This window comes from Hibiscus syriacus, unplaced genomic scaffold, assembly GCF_006381635.1.
Source record: "Hibiscus syriacus cultivar Baekdansim isolate YM2019G1 unplaced genomic scaffold, ASM638163v2 tig00110332_pilon, whole genome shotgun sequence".
Lineage (NCBI taxonomy): Eukaryota > Viridiplantae > Streptophyta > Magnoliopsida > Malvales > Malvaceae > Hibiscus > Hibiscus syriacus.
Window position 1 is genome coordinate 2,976,690 of NW_024062688.1, and position 18,127 is coordinate 2,994,816.

Sequence of the window (18,127 nt, forward strand, 5' to 3'; positions counted from 1 at the left end):
AGAGGGGAGAGGGTTTAGCCAGATGGGATATTAATGTGAGAGATGTGAACGGTTGATGTATTAATGGAAGACGCATGTCAGAAACTCCAGAAATGCGCGGATGGCGATCTGTGCATGTCCTTACGTGGCGTCAGCTCGGATAAGACGCGGATAACCATCCGCGCCTTTCATGACGTGGTGTCAAATCGGACGAAATCTTACAAAGGCGCGAATGACGATCCTCACCTTGTCGGAAAGGGTACTAAATAGGTAAAATTAAAAAAAAGTGTGTCTAACAGGTAATTATTACATGTTAGATGATATTTTGGTAAAAAAGCCTATAATCGGAGCTTCAAACAGACTCGGAAAAACATGGTAAAAGCTCTGAGCTTCTTCCCATTCCTTTCGTGGTTAACAGTCTGGTGTACAAACTACAGGCTTTTGTATCCCTCATCGAGTGGGAAACGCGAAATGTAGTTGATTTTAAAGAAGCAGTTTGAAGCAGGCGAGCAAAGGAGGCGGGAAGACACCGTTGTAACCTCGATAATTGTGAAACCCTAAACCATCCTCGGTCTGGGGTTACCACGTGTGTAGGTATTTTCCTGGTGTTTCCCTCGTGTGGTCAAAAAATGAAAAACCAATACCCTACGAGTGCTGTCTCGCTGGGAGAGTTGAAGGTCCGGGTTGGGAGCGCAAAGCGTGCTATAACAGCTATCAGGTCCTTGCCTCCGACCACCAACCCCTTCTTAAAATTAGGTAATACTGAATGGTGTTTTGATGTTAGTTATTTCTCGTGTTGTGTAAATATTCAAACTATTTTAAAATTAATGTTTGAAAATAAAAAAAATTAAATTTTTTAAAGAAATAAAAAATTGTAAAAATACAGATAAACATATTAAATTTATTCAAATCTGTAAAATTTACAACAAAAACTAAAAAATTAATAAAAATAAAATAATTGATGTCAACTAAATATCTATCATTTTTTATTAGCTCAATAAAAATAAAAATTAGAAGAGAAGAAAATTTTAAAAGTTTAAAATAATTTGAGTGCAAAAAAATGTTAGAAAAGCTTCTTGAATAATAATGTGAAAAAATTACTTATATAAGGTATAATACAAATTATTTTCTGAATTAGCACCTTTGCTACAATATTAAACGGAAGTAAGATTATACAGTAATGTTTAGAAAATATATGGGTTGTTGGATGACTTTTCCATACTAACGACTAGAGGAACATGATTTTCAACAAAATTTATTGTTAATCTTACTCACTTCCATGGAATACTAAAAAAATAATTGACAAAAAGGCCTCATAAGTATTTGTAATTTAAAAAAATCAATATAGCTCTTGTATTGTTTTTTCTATCAATATGATTCTTTAATTCAGAAAATAAGTTCAATATGAACTTTTGACCAACGTTTTTTGTTGTTGACCGTTACGGTAGTAACGTGGTAATTCACGTTGTTTACGTGGTGGCCTACAGTATTGATGTGACAATCTATGGTGGTTGATAACATAATGAATAATATGACAAATGGACTAAATTGGTAACTCATACGTGGTAGATGGACTGTCATGTCACTATTATGGACCATCATGTCAGTACCGTGCCATGTCAACACCGTAACATTCAAACGATGAAAAACATTGGTCAAAAGACCACATTGAGTTTGTTTTATGAGTTAGAGGGTCACATTGAGTGAAAAAAATAATACGAGAATCACATTGAATTTTTTTCAAAAGTACGGAACATTTGATCCCTTTTTGCCAAAATAATTTCTATTACATTTTATGCAAATACTTTTTTCTCACTCTGGTTTTCAAGTAAAATTATCCATTGTATAATAAAACAACAAAAAGATGAATTTAAGTGTTTGAGGAAAGAGAAGGATAACATGAAGAACGGTCACGGTGTGACCATATAATTCATTGGCCGCCCCTGGTTACAGAAAGAAAAAGAATTCCAATTGCATCCAAAGTCAGCAATAAATTAGTTTGACCACTGAAATTATCAACGCAATTAGGTAAGTAAACAAAAAACTATGTTTTAAAATTTGAGTCGGTTGGCTGTGGGCTCATCACTGGCGAGTATGATCAAAAAGCATCGCACCGAATCAAATAGCTGAAAACTGAAACCACTTTTAATTTGGTATTAAATGAAGGGGCCTTTTTTTTCTAATTTCTTCGTTTCATTTGTGATTAACAGACAACGGTCCAAACCAATTCGGTAAAGAAACAACAGCCGATTCTGCATTTCATACAGTCTCCCAACACATGATCACATATTCTCACTTCTGTAATGGTTTTTTCCATATCTGAATTTCAATGAAAGAATATATAAATATATTACCAACAAAAATGACAACATGTATATAAACCACATTGTGATGCATGCCTTTACAAAACCTGCACAGAGATGGACATAGGCACCGAGACATCGTCGGCTAATCGTGAATCCCTGTTCGAAGCTGTCGAGTTGCCTGCAAATGCATATCCCACACCCTGCCCACCGAAATGCAAGGGTGCGTTATCGCACCTCTGAAACACTCTAGCAAGCGATGCAGCCTTTCTTCTTGCCCGCTTCGTACCCGTGAACAACAGTGTCTGAAGCAAGCCGGCCAATGCTGGGGCCTTTAGCACTCTTTCGGTCGCATCAGACCCACCAAAGCGGCACAACTCAAGCAGTGCTGCCACTGCATTCTCTTTACCTCTTGCGGTTCCGCATCTCATCATCATTATTAACCCCGTCGCTGCCATTTCTTCCTTCCCCACAGCTTCAGCCCCGATTGATTGCCTGACGATCAGGGCCAATGCACCCGCAGCTTCCTCCGCAGCCCCTTCATTCCCCAAAGCTCCTACTAGTGCTGTAACAGTTCCGGCTTCGATCATTCTTGCACCATTCTCCAAATGAGTCGACAGATTAAATAAAGCAGTTACAGCATCCTTCTTCCCTCTCGGAGTCCCCACTCTCAACAACCCTGCTAAGGCTTCGATTGCCCCTCCCTGATCAGCTATTCTCTTCTTATAGTCATGCACTGCTGAGAGGCTGAACAGTGTTGCTGCCGCATTTTCCCTAGCCTCCGATGTGAGCCCCAGCCTCAAGACTTCGACAATTGAACCTAGACAGCCATCCTCGCCCATAATCCGGCTTTTGTTTTGATCATAAATGGATAAGTTCAGCATTGCAGTAACAGAATTCTCTTGAGCAAGGGTTTGAAGACGACAGCAACTTACATAAGTGTGGTATTGCTCCAGCCTCTGCAATAAAAGCACGGTTTTCCTTTCCTGTTTTAGCTAACAATCGTATCTCACGAGCAGCAATAGCCTGAGCTCCCTGAGATCCATTGGCTAGATGTTGAACGAGAAGCGTTGTTGTTGCTCTATTGGCTTCGGTTGCAGCTCTGATTGGCAAAGCTTCAGCAAATGACTCCGTGGATCCATCTGCAGTCTCCACATGATCATATGGGACATTATGAGCAGGGCACCACTGCATGATCAAGCTCTTCAAAGCTCGATTAGGAACAAGGATAGTATGGATGAGCCTTTGCCCCGTCTTTGGACAAGTACAATGGCCTTCCTCCATCCACCTAACAATTGAGCTCCGATCATAAGTCTGCCTGTCGAAATTATCACTGGATCGGTCATCAATTCCAAAGATATCGGACAACAGAAGTCCTTAGGGATAGTTATAAACGTATCGGCAATCTCCCGGGTAATCAACCCTTTTATAGGTCTCTTCTGGTTGCCAAAAGGTAGATTCAGCTCATCTTCCTCAAAACCAAATAGAAAAAACCTACAATATCTGGTAATTGCAACAAATCCATTAAGCACACAAGATGTAGGCTCAACATCTCCCTCATGATTCACAATCTGTTCTTCCAAAAACTCAATTTCGGACCTACAACTTTTTGCATCCCCAATTCCCAATCTTTCAACAAAAAACAATCTTAAATCCACATGATTAGGTATCCTCCCTTTCTCAAACTCATCAAGAACCGAAAAGAACCTAACCCTTAAATTCTCATCATTTTTATCAACATACAATTTAGCCTTCCTAGCATGTTTCTGCAACAGCTCAACCTGTTCCCTAACATCATCACTCAATCCAACATCATGTATTGGGAAAACATCCAAAAGGCTAGAAATTTCTTGATTAAGATCATGGAAATGGCCTGAAATCGAATGGTTTTGAAGCAAAAGCCACAACTTGCTGGATTGAGCACAATAATCAAGCAGTATCTTTGATCTGTAGAGCAACAAATAGAGTTCCTTGAAGCACAAAATGGCTGTTGAAGGCAAGTTTGACATGGACCCTGAACTTGAATCCCTCAGATACTCCAATAAAACAACGAAAACTTCCATCTTCCGAATCAAAGATCGAGAATTCATCCGCTGAAAGAAGAAGACCTGGTTGGCAAAGCAGGACATAAGCCCGGATGAAACGGCTGCTAGGGTTTGAACAAGAGCCACCTCAGTTAAGTCAACCGGAGCCAAGAAAGCCTCGAGAGACGGCGATCTTCTCCTCCTTAGAGAAGAGAATATAGCAGCCGAAAGGGGTGTTCAAATAATCGAATTAATTCGGTTAACCGATCGAATCGGATTAGTTCGGTTAATTCGGTTATGTTATCGAATTAGTTCGATCGGTTAACGGTTAAGAAAATTTTTAGAATTCGGTTAACGGTTAATTTGGTTCGAATTCGATTAATTAATCGAATTAACCGAAATTAAATTTTAAATATATTATATATAACATATAGGCTCAGCCCAAACCATTTAAAACCCAATTAATAATTTAAGATCTAATAACTTTTAAACCTAAATCAATATTAATTAATTAAAAAAATTATATAAAATTTTTATTTTATAATTATATATTATTTAAATTAATTGTAAACTGTTTTTTTAATTAAAAAATATTATATATATTATATATAACATATGGGTTAAGCCCAAACCATTTAAAATCCAATTAATAATTTAAGATCTAATAACTTTTAAACCTAAATCAATATTAATTAATTAAAAAATTTATCTGAAATTTTATTTTATAATTATATATTATTTAAATTAATTATAAACTTTTTTTTTAATTAAAAAATATTTAATTTTTATATAAATTAGAAAATTTTAAAAAAATTCGGTTAATTCGAAAATTAATCGAATTAACCGAAATTTATTCGGTTCGGTTAATATATTTGAAAAAAGTTCGATTCGATTAACGGTTAAAGAAAAAAAATTGATTAATTCGGTTATGATTAATTCGATTCGATTCGATTCAATTTTTATCGAATGAACAGCCCTAACAGCCGAGGCCATGGTTGATAACTCCAAAGCTCTGCAAAAATGAAGAAGAGCAAAGGATAATTTTTCAGCCTTATTCAAGCTCTGGGTTGTTGGTTTGAATCTTCAAAGGATGCTGTCAACAAAAGCTAGCCAAGATTTTATCTTTAAGATAGTAGCCAAGATAGCCAGGATGACTATCCATGTTAGTTGGTAGAGTATAAGGTTCTTAATCTTGAGGTTGTGGATCGAGTCTCACGGATGACATTTTACAATTTGGAGGTCTTCTAAGGAAGCTGCTCTCAATCTGATGTTGGAGACAACCTACTATCTTACCTCTCCTTATTCAATTACATATGAGAACAAGAAACAGTCATTTTTTTTAAATAATAAAAAAAAAGTCTTCTTTAAGAAATGGGATTCTTTGATTTGTGTAAAAAACCAAATTCCCGTTTCGGAAGAGGAAGGGAAAAGGAGGTGAATTTTCCCTCAAAGACTTTATTTTTATATAATTTGCATAAAACATATTACCACAAAAAAAAAAAACGTTTCCCTTTCCCTTTTGCTTTTGGTTTTCTTTGTTTGTCAAAGAATTTCAATGCAGTTGCAGTGAAAATGACTTGAATGGCTTTGATTGTGCAGCCGTTTCTTCTACTCTACCGTTTAAAGAGATGGTAGTGGTGGTTAAAATGCGCCATCAAAGGCGCCAGCATTTTTCCATTTCAAGAAAAGTTCATTTTTTTCTTTTACCATTTTCACAAAATCTATCCTAATGTTAAATTTATTTGATTTAGTCTAATTTTTAATTTATAAATTAAAATGTGATTAATCTAATTTAATTATTTTTATTTATTTCTTATTTTTTTATAAAAAAAATTAATATTAAAAAGTATATTTAAATGGTTAAAATAATTTTAAAAATTACTATTTGAATTTCTTTTACAAAATCAACTAATAGAACTGACTGAAATAGTTTAAATTCGTTTCAAAATAATTCATTTTATTTTAAATTATTTTATTTTATAACTGTAATTAAAATCAATACATTTGTCTAATAATTGTAACTAAAACTAATATATTATGTGTAGTTAAGAATGACAATGAGACGAGTCCGATTGACCTAAATCGATCCGACTTGAATAAATATACATAATAAATTATTTTTATTAAATAAAATAAAGACATATTGAAAGAAAATAAAATATAAATAAATATTATTATAATTATACCTAAATATATAAAAATAATAATAAATTACTCTAATTCGAATTTGACTCACCTACATTCCATTCTAAAGAAACTAGACCCAGGCCAAATTTAAATTTTAAAATAAAAAATCAATATAACATGATTTAAATCGTAATAAAACCTATCAAATCTGAATAAAAATACATTCATATTTGCGATAAGTAATTTCCCACGGATTTTTAAAAATAGTATGATCTTCATTCATTTTTGAATTTGAAAATTTTCTTATTTTTAATCATTTTAATAATATGAAATTATTTCATGTGATATATTCTTAATGTGTCACATCATTAAAATAATAAACACTTTAAAATTTAGGGAAATTTAGTTTAAAAACTAAATTAAAAGATATTATATGATTAAAGGACTAAAAGTTACTTTATCCCGAAATAAAAACGGACACCAACAAGAAGTTCAAAGTAAAGAACATATCTTTAATCGACAAAAGTTTTTTTCCCCTTTCTGTAGAGTTCAAGAAAATCGTTTACTAAGGGTTTTTTACTATATATTTAATTAGATCCTTTAAAATTTTGATTTTACTTTATACCTAATCTTTAAATCATTTGAAACATGATTGCGCCAAAACTAAACCACCCGATTTATATATCAATGCAGAAGTTTTGCCGTACAACTTAAAATTATATTTTTAAATTAAATATTTTTAATTTAAAAACATAATTTTAAATTAAATATGTTATAAAAATCAAATATTTTAAATTAAATATGACTAACAAAGTTATATTTTTCGTAGCATTGCTCTTTTTAGACATTCGCTCTTTTAAATTTTGATTTCATATTTTACTATTAAGGATAGATTCGACACAAATTCAAGAATTTTACATTAAATATATACGAGGTGCAAGTGGTGGTACGACTGGAAGGAAAAGGACAGATCCGATCCACTAGGCTTAACAGATGGTTGGTCTTGGAATCCACGAAAAGCAAGTAGAGTCGTTGTTTTAGGCCGAACGAAACGTCTATTTCAGTTACTGGTTTGGTTTTGTTTGATTTAGGGTTTTATAGGTTGTTAGGGGGTGTTAGGGTGTGTTTGGTTAGGGGAATGTGAAATTATCATGGGAATAAAATCCAGATTCCCCATTTGATTAGCCGGGAATGTCATTCACGGTAATCTTACATTACCAATAGTGGATTTTTTAGGGTATATTACTGGAAATGTCAATACCTCACTTTCTTTAGGTATTGTTAGATTATTGACGTTTTGGACTAAAATGCCCTTTAAAAAATCTTTCAAAAATATATTTATTCTGTCATTAAATAATAAAAAATTTACAAATATTAAATTATAAATTTATCCTTAAACTATTTTAGATTTACAAAAAAAAATCTATAATTAAAATTTTATATGAAGTTCAGGTATTAAAATAAAATTTTACCCTTTCATTAAACCTTTTTATATTTTCAATTTTGTAAAAAAAATTATATAAATTTTTTGAATTTAAATTTTTTTAAAGAAAATATATAAATATTTTCCAACTTGTTAAAAAAACAAATATATAATAAGGACAATTTGGTTAAATATACATTCCAATAATCTTTTATTCCTTTAACCAAACACGGTAATCTTACATTCCTATTAAACCAACCAAACACAAAATACAACATTTCCAGTAATCATATTCCCTAATAATATTTTATTCTCACTGGTAATCTTACATTCTGTGAATCAAACATACCCTTAGGATATTGCAATTTGCCTCCACAACTACTTTTACCAATAATACACACTTCCGTATGCCTTAACCCGTCATTTAGGACCATACGTGAGATGGAATATTTCATAAGTCATTTGAGTTTAACTCTATAAAATTTTAATTAATACTTGAATTGAATGAACTTGATTCAAGTTTAAATTTAACTTGAGTTTTTAACGAGCCAAACTACTTGATGTCTAACTTGAAAAGTTCGTGAGTAACTTGAATCGAGATCGAGCTTCAATCAGGCTAAGTCTAAGAATGTTTCGAGTTTAAATTTTTTTTTCAACTCGAATCAAACTTGAAAATTTTAAGTTCACGAGCTTTTGAATCGAATTCAATAATACTTGAACTCCACTCAACTCGTTTATAATCCTACAACCATCAATCCACCTATAACAATTATTATTATCATTATTTAAACAAAATATTATTACAAAATCGTTTAGGTAAGGTGATAGAAAAAAATGTATTTATACAAAGTATACCAAAAAGTATTTCTTCAATTAACATGATTGTTATAGTTTTTGATTGATCTCGACATGATATACGATTATTCTTAGAAAACATATTAGGGTAAATTACATCAATCATCACTGAACTCTACTATCTATCTTATTTCACTCACTGCACTTTAATTTCGTTTAATTTCCTCTTTGAATTTAATACAATTAGCATATTTGATCACTTGGTCGTTAAATATTTAACTATGTTAAAATGACGCCGTTTTAGAAAAACAAAATTTTCACCAAAACGACATCGTTTTGCATCTATATAACATGTTATTTATAACACCGTTTAGTGAGAAAACTACTAAGTGACCAAAAATGTTAATTGTGTTAAATTTAATGAGGAAATTGAACGAATTTAAAGTATAAATTATTTTTTTAGTAGCTAGTGATGTACTGTCAAAGAATCCATGAATGCAGATGATTTTTGGGTTATTGTCTGATATCATGACTCTCTAAGGAACAACTCTAATTTAGTTTGCTTTAGATTTAAATAATTTGTTGCATAGTACATTTAACTCTTACAATAGATTTTCATTTTCCCTTTCGACTGCCAGATAACTATGTTGGTGTCGTTTGAGATAGTTTTTACACTTGGTATGAATTATCGGTTAGGATTAGTGATATCGTTTCGAGTCTCGATTAGGATTTGACTTGTGTTAATTCCCCAGAAAATGTTGCAAATAAAATAAGCTAAAGGTGTTAATCTTTGATCAAATCAAGCCAAATATTATGGAACAATGGTAGGATCTTCAAGCAATTCGATTCTGAATGATATCAATCGTGCCAAAAAGTTTCAAATGTTTGAAGTTCTAACTCTTTAGTCTTATGGTGATAACTTCTTCCTTTGCCTTTCTGCAAATGCATAATGGCCAAGCAAGATACATCAATAATTTTGAAAGATGAAAATGGGAAAAAATATAAAGTATCTTATATTGCACAAAGTAAAACATAGAGTACCGGATGAAAAGCATTCTCAGCTATACATAAATTAGTCAAATAGGATGTTTTGGTTTTCCATTTGGTCACTTCTTCGAAGTTTAAGGTATTGTTCGATTTATTTCTCTTGTATTTGTGTGAAGGATTTTCTTTATTACCATCTCAATGAATTTACTTCCATTACATTCTTATAAGTTTACGTAGTTAGAGCATTCAAATCAAATCGAGTAGACGATCTTTTGGTTCACTAGATGCGGATATTCATGTGAAACTGATTCGCTCGAGTATGTTCTTTCCTTTTTCTCCTTTTCATTTTAGTAAGTTTAAAGTTCACTAACATTGTCGTCCCAATTGTGCCCATTGTTTTTTCAGAAATGTTAAACTTGAGTCAACAATAAAAGTTCACACAAAGTGGACAAAGAAACCCCCTAAGAAAGCCAAGTGTTTGCGAAACTCAAAGAGGCTACGCGTGAGCTTGATCTCGAGATAAAAGCTTTGAGAACAAATGTCAAAAGACGTGAGCTCATGTTTCAGAAAGAGGTTGTTGTCGTATGGTGATCACCGACTTTCCTCATCGTTTTCAAGTTTTTCCAGGAGATATAATTTAATGCTCTCCATGATATATAAATGTGTATCAATTCATATAAGCTTATATAAGGAAATTGTTGTAAAAGTAGTTTTAGTTTCTATTTGTTGAATGAAATGCACCGGTAAGGAGTTTATTACCTCTTTAACATATTTGTTGGTTATTGGAAATATCAATATGCTTTATATTTGTTTGCTATTACAACTGTTAGGTTTTGAGTTTGTTTGATGTTATGTTTTGAGTTTGTCTGGTGTTATATTTTGAGTTTGTTTGATTATAAAAACTGTTGATTATAGAAATTATTATTCATATTATCTGTATTTATATAAAAGAATGAGTAATATTAAATTTTAATTTGGTATACTTATAAAATTAAAATATTATAATATATATAAAAAATTGATTTATATACTTAAACAGGAAAAGAAACGATTAAAATATAAGGATATTTGTGGACAAACAACCAGCGTATTAAACAAATATAACCCTAAAACTTGTATTTATCATATCATTAACTCAACCTCTTTTCTCTGCGCCACTTCTCCTCTTTCTTCCCCTGACATCTCCCTCTCGCTCACAAGAGGCGCCGTTCCCCTCTTTGCTCTCTTCCTCCTGTTTTTCAACATTCATCACACAGTCGTGGATTTCAACGGCTACCTCCCAAGGCCGCCGCTCCGATCGGCATCGAACCAGCCCGAGAAGCCCGATCAAACAACCTTAAACGGATGACACCCCTAACCTGGCTCACTCTTGGTTATATTCTAACCCTTTCTTTTTTTTTACCTCGATCTAAAACTATGGAACCCGACGCTACCAACCTAACGCTTAAAGCTCAGACGATTTCGGTGAGCTTTTATCTCCTATTTTGTTTTATTATTTGCGTTTCAATTCCATATACACGCACACACAAGCACTGTAAAGTAAAAAAAATGAAATGAAAGAATACCTTTATAAATTTTGTGTTGCTTTCGATGAAAACGGGGAAGACCCCGGTTACACTGTTTATGTGGGTTTCACAATACCCTCGTTACAAGAACAAAGCTTTCTTTTCGTGTTTCTTACTTGCTCTTTGTTACTGTTGAAAAGTCGTGCCTTCCTCTGGTTTTTGTGTTTTTCTCCCTTCCTCCCTCGAAAACGTTTTCATGCTTTTATAGTGGAATTTGGTTGTTGTTTAATGGATGCTCCACTGGTATAAGAGTAGTGGTAGGGTATATTAGGTAAGGATACCTATTTTCTAAGATTTTATTTGATTAAAAAAATGGATTTAGTGGATGGCTTAATTTTTTGGTTGATTTCGGTTGCTGCTTGACATAGGTGATGACGATGATAGCTTTGGATGGCTTCTAGAAACATTCGACGGTGGGAATCTGGATGGTCACCGGTGGCGGTGGCAACTTGTTTTAGGGTTAGAAAACCCTAGTCTAAAATGAGTAGGTTCGGGTCTTCGGGTCTGGGCTTCAGCTGGATCTTGTAATTGAATCTTGTAATTTGGGCTGTAATTGGACTTCTGTTGAGTCTGGATCGGGCTTTTGTTGAGCTTTATAATGGGCTCTGGTTTTTTTTATTTGGCCTGCATGTAAATTAATAATAATAATTAATAATAATAATAATTTAATAATATTATTAATATTTTTGACCCGAACAAAAACGGGTGTCTGCAGATTATAAAAATTGTTGATTATAGAAATTATTATTCATATTATCTGTATTTATATAAAAGAATGAGTAATATTAAATTTTAATTTGGTATACTTATAAAATTAAAATACTATAACATATATACAAAACGTTGTAAAATTAAATTTATAATAATAAAATTAGTTCAATAAAAAATAAAAGATAAAAAAATTACATTATGTTTTTAATTTCAATAAAAACAAATCACAAAAATATTTTTAGTAAAAATTGCCAAACAGAGGAAAATGAATTATACAACATCATTCAAACAACAGAAAATACTTTTCAAAATTTATTTTCCATAAATTATAATTCATTTTCCAAAAAAACTAATTATAATGAGGTAAAGGGACCCCTAGTTGGTGTTGTTGCTAGGCCTGTAAATAAACTGAACGTTCAGCGAACCGTGCGGTGGGAAGTTCGTTTATGTGCGTTTATTTATTAAATGAACGAACATGAACAAGATTTTGTGTTCGTTTAATTAAATGAACGAACATGAACATATGTCTCGTTCGTTCATTTACGTTCGTGAACGTTCGGTAATGTTCCTTCGGTTATGTCCGTTTATGTTTATTCATTTATGTTTAACCCAATCTTCTTAAATCAATTTTGGTGACCAATTTGTAAGTATATTAAAAATATTAATTAATTTGATATTCTGATGACCAACTCCATAATTAACCCAATTTTATTTGGAAAACCCAACAATATTAACATGGATTAGTTCTTTTTGAATGATCCATAAGCTGCATATCCAACACCGTCAACATCCACTGCGCCAAAACCCTATGTGACTGCGCCACCAGCTGGTTATCCGATGAGCAAAGAGGAGTCCCAATTTTCAACTTCTATATAGCACGAAGTTAAGGACATGTTTGTTTGATCCCCAAGGATTAAGGTCCGCAATCACATGAAACACAATCTGTGTTCATCTCGACTGTTGTTGAAGGAGAGGGGAAGAAAGAAAGTGGAGGAACGTTATGCAATCTCACATCAGTAGCAAACAAGCAGCTCGGGGTTGGTAACTTATATAAAAGAAGATGTGGGAGAATATGTTTAAGCATCTTTGCACTTGGGGCAATGTCGAGCTTGAATCAAGCTTCAATCGAGCTCGAGTCTCGAGTTTTAATCGAGCTCTTAATTTTTTTTTGAGTTCGAGCCTTTTCGAGTTCGAGTCGAGTTTCAATATTATATTTCGAGTTCGAGTCGAACTTGATAATTTTAAGCTCGCGAGTTTTCGAGTCGAGCCGACTTTGAAAGTTTTTTCGAGTTCGAGTTGAGCTCAGCAATACTCGAGCTTGACTCGGCTCGTTTACACTCCTAGGTAGGGTCTCCAACGTTTATGTTCGTTTATGTTCATGTTCATGTTCATTTATGTTCGTGTTCGTTTATGTTCTTGTTTGTTTATGTTCGTTTATTTATTAAATGAATTAACATGAACAAGTTATATTCCTTAATAAATGAACATAAACAAAAAAAAGTATTCGTTTATGTTCGTGTTCATTTATTTATTAAATGAACGAACATAAACATATTTCTGTTCGTTTACGTTCGGTTCGTTTACAGTTATGCCTCTATCTTCCTTATTCTATGTTCGGGTTGCATCTTTTGCAGTTAGTTTGCGCCCAAGTACAAGTAGCATGAAAAAGATGTTGTGTAGTCTACACGTTTTTCAAAGATCATGGGTAGTCTAGACATTTTTTTTATAAATTATTGTGTACCGAGAATTACCTAATACTTTAGCAATCATCCTAATTGAAAGAAGAGTAATTTTCCATCACATTATCCAAATAATTTTCTTAAATATAATTATAATTATTATATTTTTATGATTATAATCAAAATTAATTAATATAATATATAAATTCATATATTATGATTATAATTAATTATTAAACTTTATAAATAAAATATACTTCAATTTAAATTAATATAATTTTGATTTAATCTAATTATCAAAAACTTTTATACATATGTGTACGTATGTATGCTGAAATTTGAATAGGGATATTTAAATTCACGTGACCTAATTGACACTGGCAATTTACCAGTTTTCAAGTGACTAACTAAAAATCCATACTTGCTACAACTATATTTGTAGTAGTGGAATTCAACAATATTCATGTGAGAGGGGGTATTTTAAAAAATTGAGCAATCCAATAATATTGATAATGCGGTGACATTTTCTTTGAGAAAATAGATAATTAGATAGATGAATCTGATATAGACTTGCATTCAAGTATGTTCGTCAATTTTTTTTCGTTGATTAATTGAATATTTTTATATTGACGCATGTAACCCGAGATCACATTCTATAAATAAAAGATTAACGTTTTTAACTTCAACAACCAAAGAAAATGTTGACTACAACTATAATGTGCAAGCCTTAGAGTTTTCGATGACATATTAGTTTCTATGTTATCAATATTTTTCTGAAATAAGAATATAATATTTTTTGTTTCCTCATGATTTCACACAACCTAAGACATATAACCATAAAAATATATTAAATTAATTTTATAACAAATTCACATAATATATAAATTTAATCAATAAATTTTAAGAGTTATATTTATAGTTGTATAATCAAGATATTTAGAGGTCTTTTAAAACATTTTCATATATATATATATATATGTGTGTGTGTGTGTGTGTTAGGATCTACTTGCACTATGTAAAACTTTTTTAGTTTTACACCTTTGAGGGAAATCAAAAGTTGATATTAACTCCTTGTTTTTTCCTAGTGAATATCATCTTATTTTATGCAACTAATCTCATTCAATTATACTAAAATATGTAAAAATAATATATGGGTTAGGATCCACTTACAATGTGTAAAACTCTTACTTTTACACCTTTTTAGGATCGTTGGATTGAGAGAAATCAAAGGCTGAGATTAGCTAACTTCTTGTTTTTTTCAGTGAATATCTTATCATTTTCTACTATTAATCTCAGTCTTTAATTTCTCTCATCCAACGATTCTAAAAAGTGTACAACTATAAGAGTTTTACACAATCTAATTGGATCTTACCCATATGTTTGTGTAGATTTTTTTAGAGATAAAAAATCATGAACTCACATAATATATATATATAGTAGTAATGCTATTGCGATCGCGGTCACGGTATCACGGTTGTTGGTGTTACGGACGTTATGACACGATTTATTTCCTAAAAATAACAATGATTTTATGTTGTAGATGCGGTTTGTAGTGTCACAGAGACATTGAAAAACGTACGATACACAAATTACACTATGTTACGGCCTAAAACTATAAATATAAATTGAATTGAAGAATATTTTTTAAAAAAGTATCTTCAATTTAAGTGAAATACTTTATAATTTGATTGAAGTCATAAATTCAAAGACAAAAAGACACATAAAGTTTTTATATTTTAAAATAAAAATGGCAAAGGAAAATAGATGTTAGCTCTTTTAATAAATAATATTTAAATAGTTTTTATATTCTAAAGCAATATACATATTTTTAGGGCAACCAATATTTTGTTAAGTAGAGTGGTATTACATTTCTAATATAAATATGGAAATTTGAACCCACACAATATGACAAATGAGTATTTTTTACTACAGACCAATAAATCTATGAAGCAATCAAATTTAATAATTTGTTATACATGTTTCTTGAGGGTGCCAAATTTAATATATTAACATATATTATATGTAAATAAATATATATTTTCTTTTGGCACAAAGGCACCCAAGACCCTTAAAAAAAAGTCAAAGGGTAACTTTTGCTTCTATAATAGACATAATTTATCACTTTTGTCCATATTGTATTTTTGTATCAATTTAGCCTCGAAGTTGCTCAATTGCATAATTCTATAACTTACCCTTAACTTAAACCCTCAAATTATAATCCCTAAACCATAACCCCATACACTCTAACCCATAAACCCTTAACCTAACTCTAACTTAGGGTTATGATTTAGGGTTTTAAGTTAAGGGTAGGGTATAGAATGATGAAATTAAGCAACTTTGAGGACTAAATTGATGCGAAAATACGATAGGGACGAAATAATAAATTGGGTCTACTATAGGGGTAAAGGTTACCCTTAAGCAAAAAACAATGTGACTCGTATTATTTTTCTCTCAATGTGGTCTTCCAACTCAGGAAATAAACTCAATGTGACCCTTTGACCAACGTTTTCTGTCATTAACCGTTACTATGCTTATGTTACAGTTCACAAACCTAACATGATACTCCACAATGCTGACATGGCAGTTAGGGGTGGGAATAGGCCAGGCTTTAATAGGCCTGAGCCTGGCCTACGATGATATTTGTAGGCCTGAGCCTGACCTGTAGCCTGTTAAAGGCTTTTATTTGGGCTCGGCCTGTCTTATTTAAAAGCTTGTTTCATAATAAACATTTAATATTTCCAGTTTAGTCACTAATTTTATAGTAAAGTCCCTATTAAGTCACTCTAACTTAGTGTATTTTACAAAGTAATCACTTTAAATAAGCTGACCTATCAGGCTTATAAGGCTTTTTAATAAGCCTAAGTCTGGCCTATTTAATTTAATGGGCTTTTATAAAGGCCCGAGCTTGTCCTTTTTATTAAATAGGCCAGGCCAGGCTTTATATAGGCCAGGTCGTAGGCCGGCCTGGCCTATTCCCACCCCTAATGGCAGTCTACTGTGGCATATGACATGTGGGTTAAATTGGTTTTAGTTTTTTTCGAAAATGAAATTAGTTATTCTTTTTAAAGTTAAAGAGATTATTGATTTTATAAAAAAGTAAAAATTATTTTAAAAATTATTCAAATATTTATAAAATTAAATATAAAAATAATAAAAATAAAAATTAAATTATTAATTATATATTCATATTAAAAATACTAAAATTATTATAAAAATGATTTTTTTTAAAATATATATCATAAGTTATAAAATGATAATTTATAATTATTTTAAAAATTAAAAAAATTAAAAGATATTATATATAATATATAATTATAATATATAGGCATATCAACAACACTTATACAAAGTATTCTTATTGCATTAATCGATACTTACAAAATGTAAATTAGTCAAGACTTACAAATTTTAAATTAATCAAAATTTATTATATAATTATCTTTTAATTTAGTTGGATATAATAATAATAATAATAAACATAAAAAATTCAAGTAATTCAAACATTAAATAAAAATATTTAAAAATATAATTATGTAAAATTTATTGAATCATTCAATACAATATAGAATAATGTGTTGAAAATCGGTGTTAATACGCGTTCTAAACTCAACAAAGTCAATTCGGGAAAGACCAATTCACATTGATGTTAATATTTTTGTTGGTAATTAATAATCATTTAAAGAAAATAAAAGTTCAGACAAATTGCATTTTAAAAATAAAGTTTAATATTTTTAAAAAATATTAAAATTCTTCCACCTAATTAACAAAACCGTGTCGAATATTTTTGGCGGCCTAAGCAAAAAAAAGGGACCTAATAGAAGGAAAGTATATTTCATTACTTTAAATAATTAATTTAATATCGTAGAAAAACGATTAAACTTTTTCTAACATTAGTTTCATTGTTTTGTTAAGAAAACACTTTAGATACGACTAAGAGAATAAAAAATTAAATGTGAGTATGAATTATGATATGGAGTTTGATTCTGAATAATAAATTTTAAAAATAAAGTGTAGACACCCGTTTTTGTCCGGGTCTTTTTTTATTTATTATTATTATTATTTATTATTATTATTTTGTTTATTGTTATTATTAATTATGTTACATATATATTTTTGTAGGCCTAATCCCTAAGCCCAACAGCAGATACAAATGAACTGGCCCAATCCCGCAGCATACCCAACAAGCTGGAGCCCAGACCCGGTTCAGGCCCAATACCAATTCTAGCCCCGACTAGTGACCCGACCCGGTTCCATAGGGTTTCTAAAACCCTAACCGTTCAGCAGCCGCCCCAACAGAGGAAAGGATGCCACGCCGCCGTTACTGTTCCGGCCCACTCCGATGGTCCAGCCGCCGTTCCCACGTCGCCAGCGTCATCTACAATGCAAAATATCACCCAAATCAGTCACAAATTAAATCAAATCCAAAACCCATTAAAATAATACCTAAAATCCCGATAAATCGAGAAAATTGTCCCCTATACATAGATATCATTATTCCTACCAAAAATCAAGGATAAATGAAGCAAAAAAAATA

General features: G+C 31.4%; 1 pseudogene; it reads right to left on the reverse strand.

The window, feature by feature from the left end:
* Positions 1 to 2,361: 2,361 nt before the first annotated feature.
* On the reverse strand, positions 2,362 to 5,410 carry LOC120119901 (annotated as a pseudogene).
* Between the last annotated feature and the right edge of the window lie 12,717 nt (positions 5,411 to 18,127).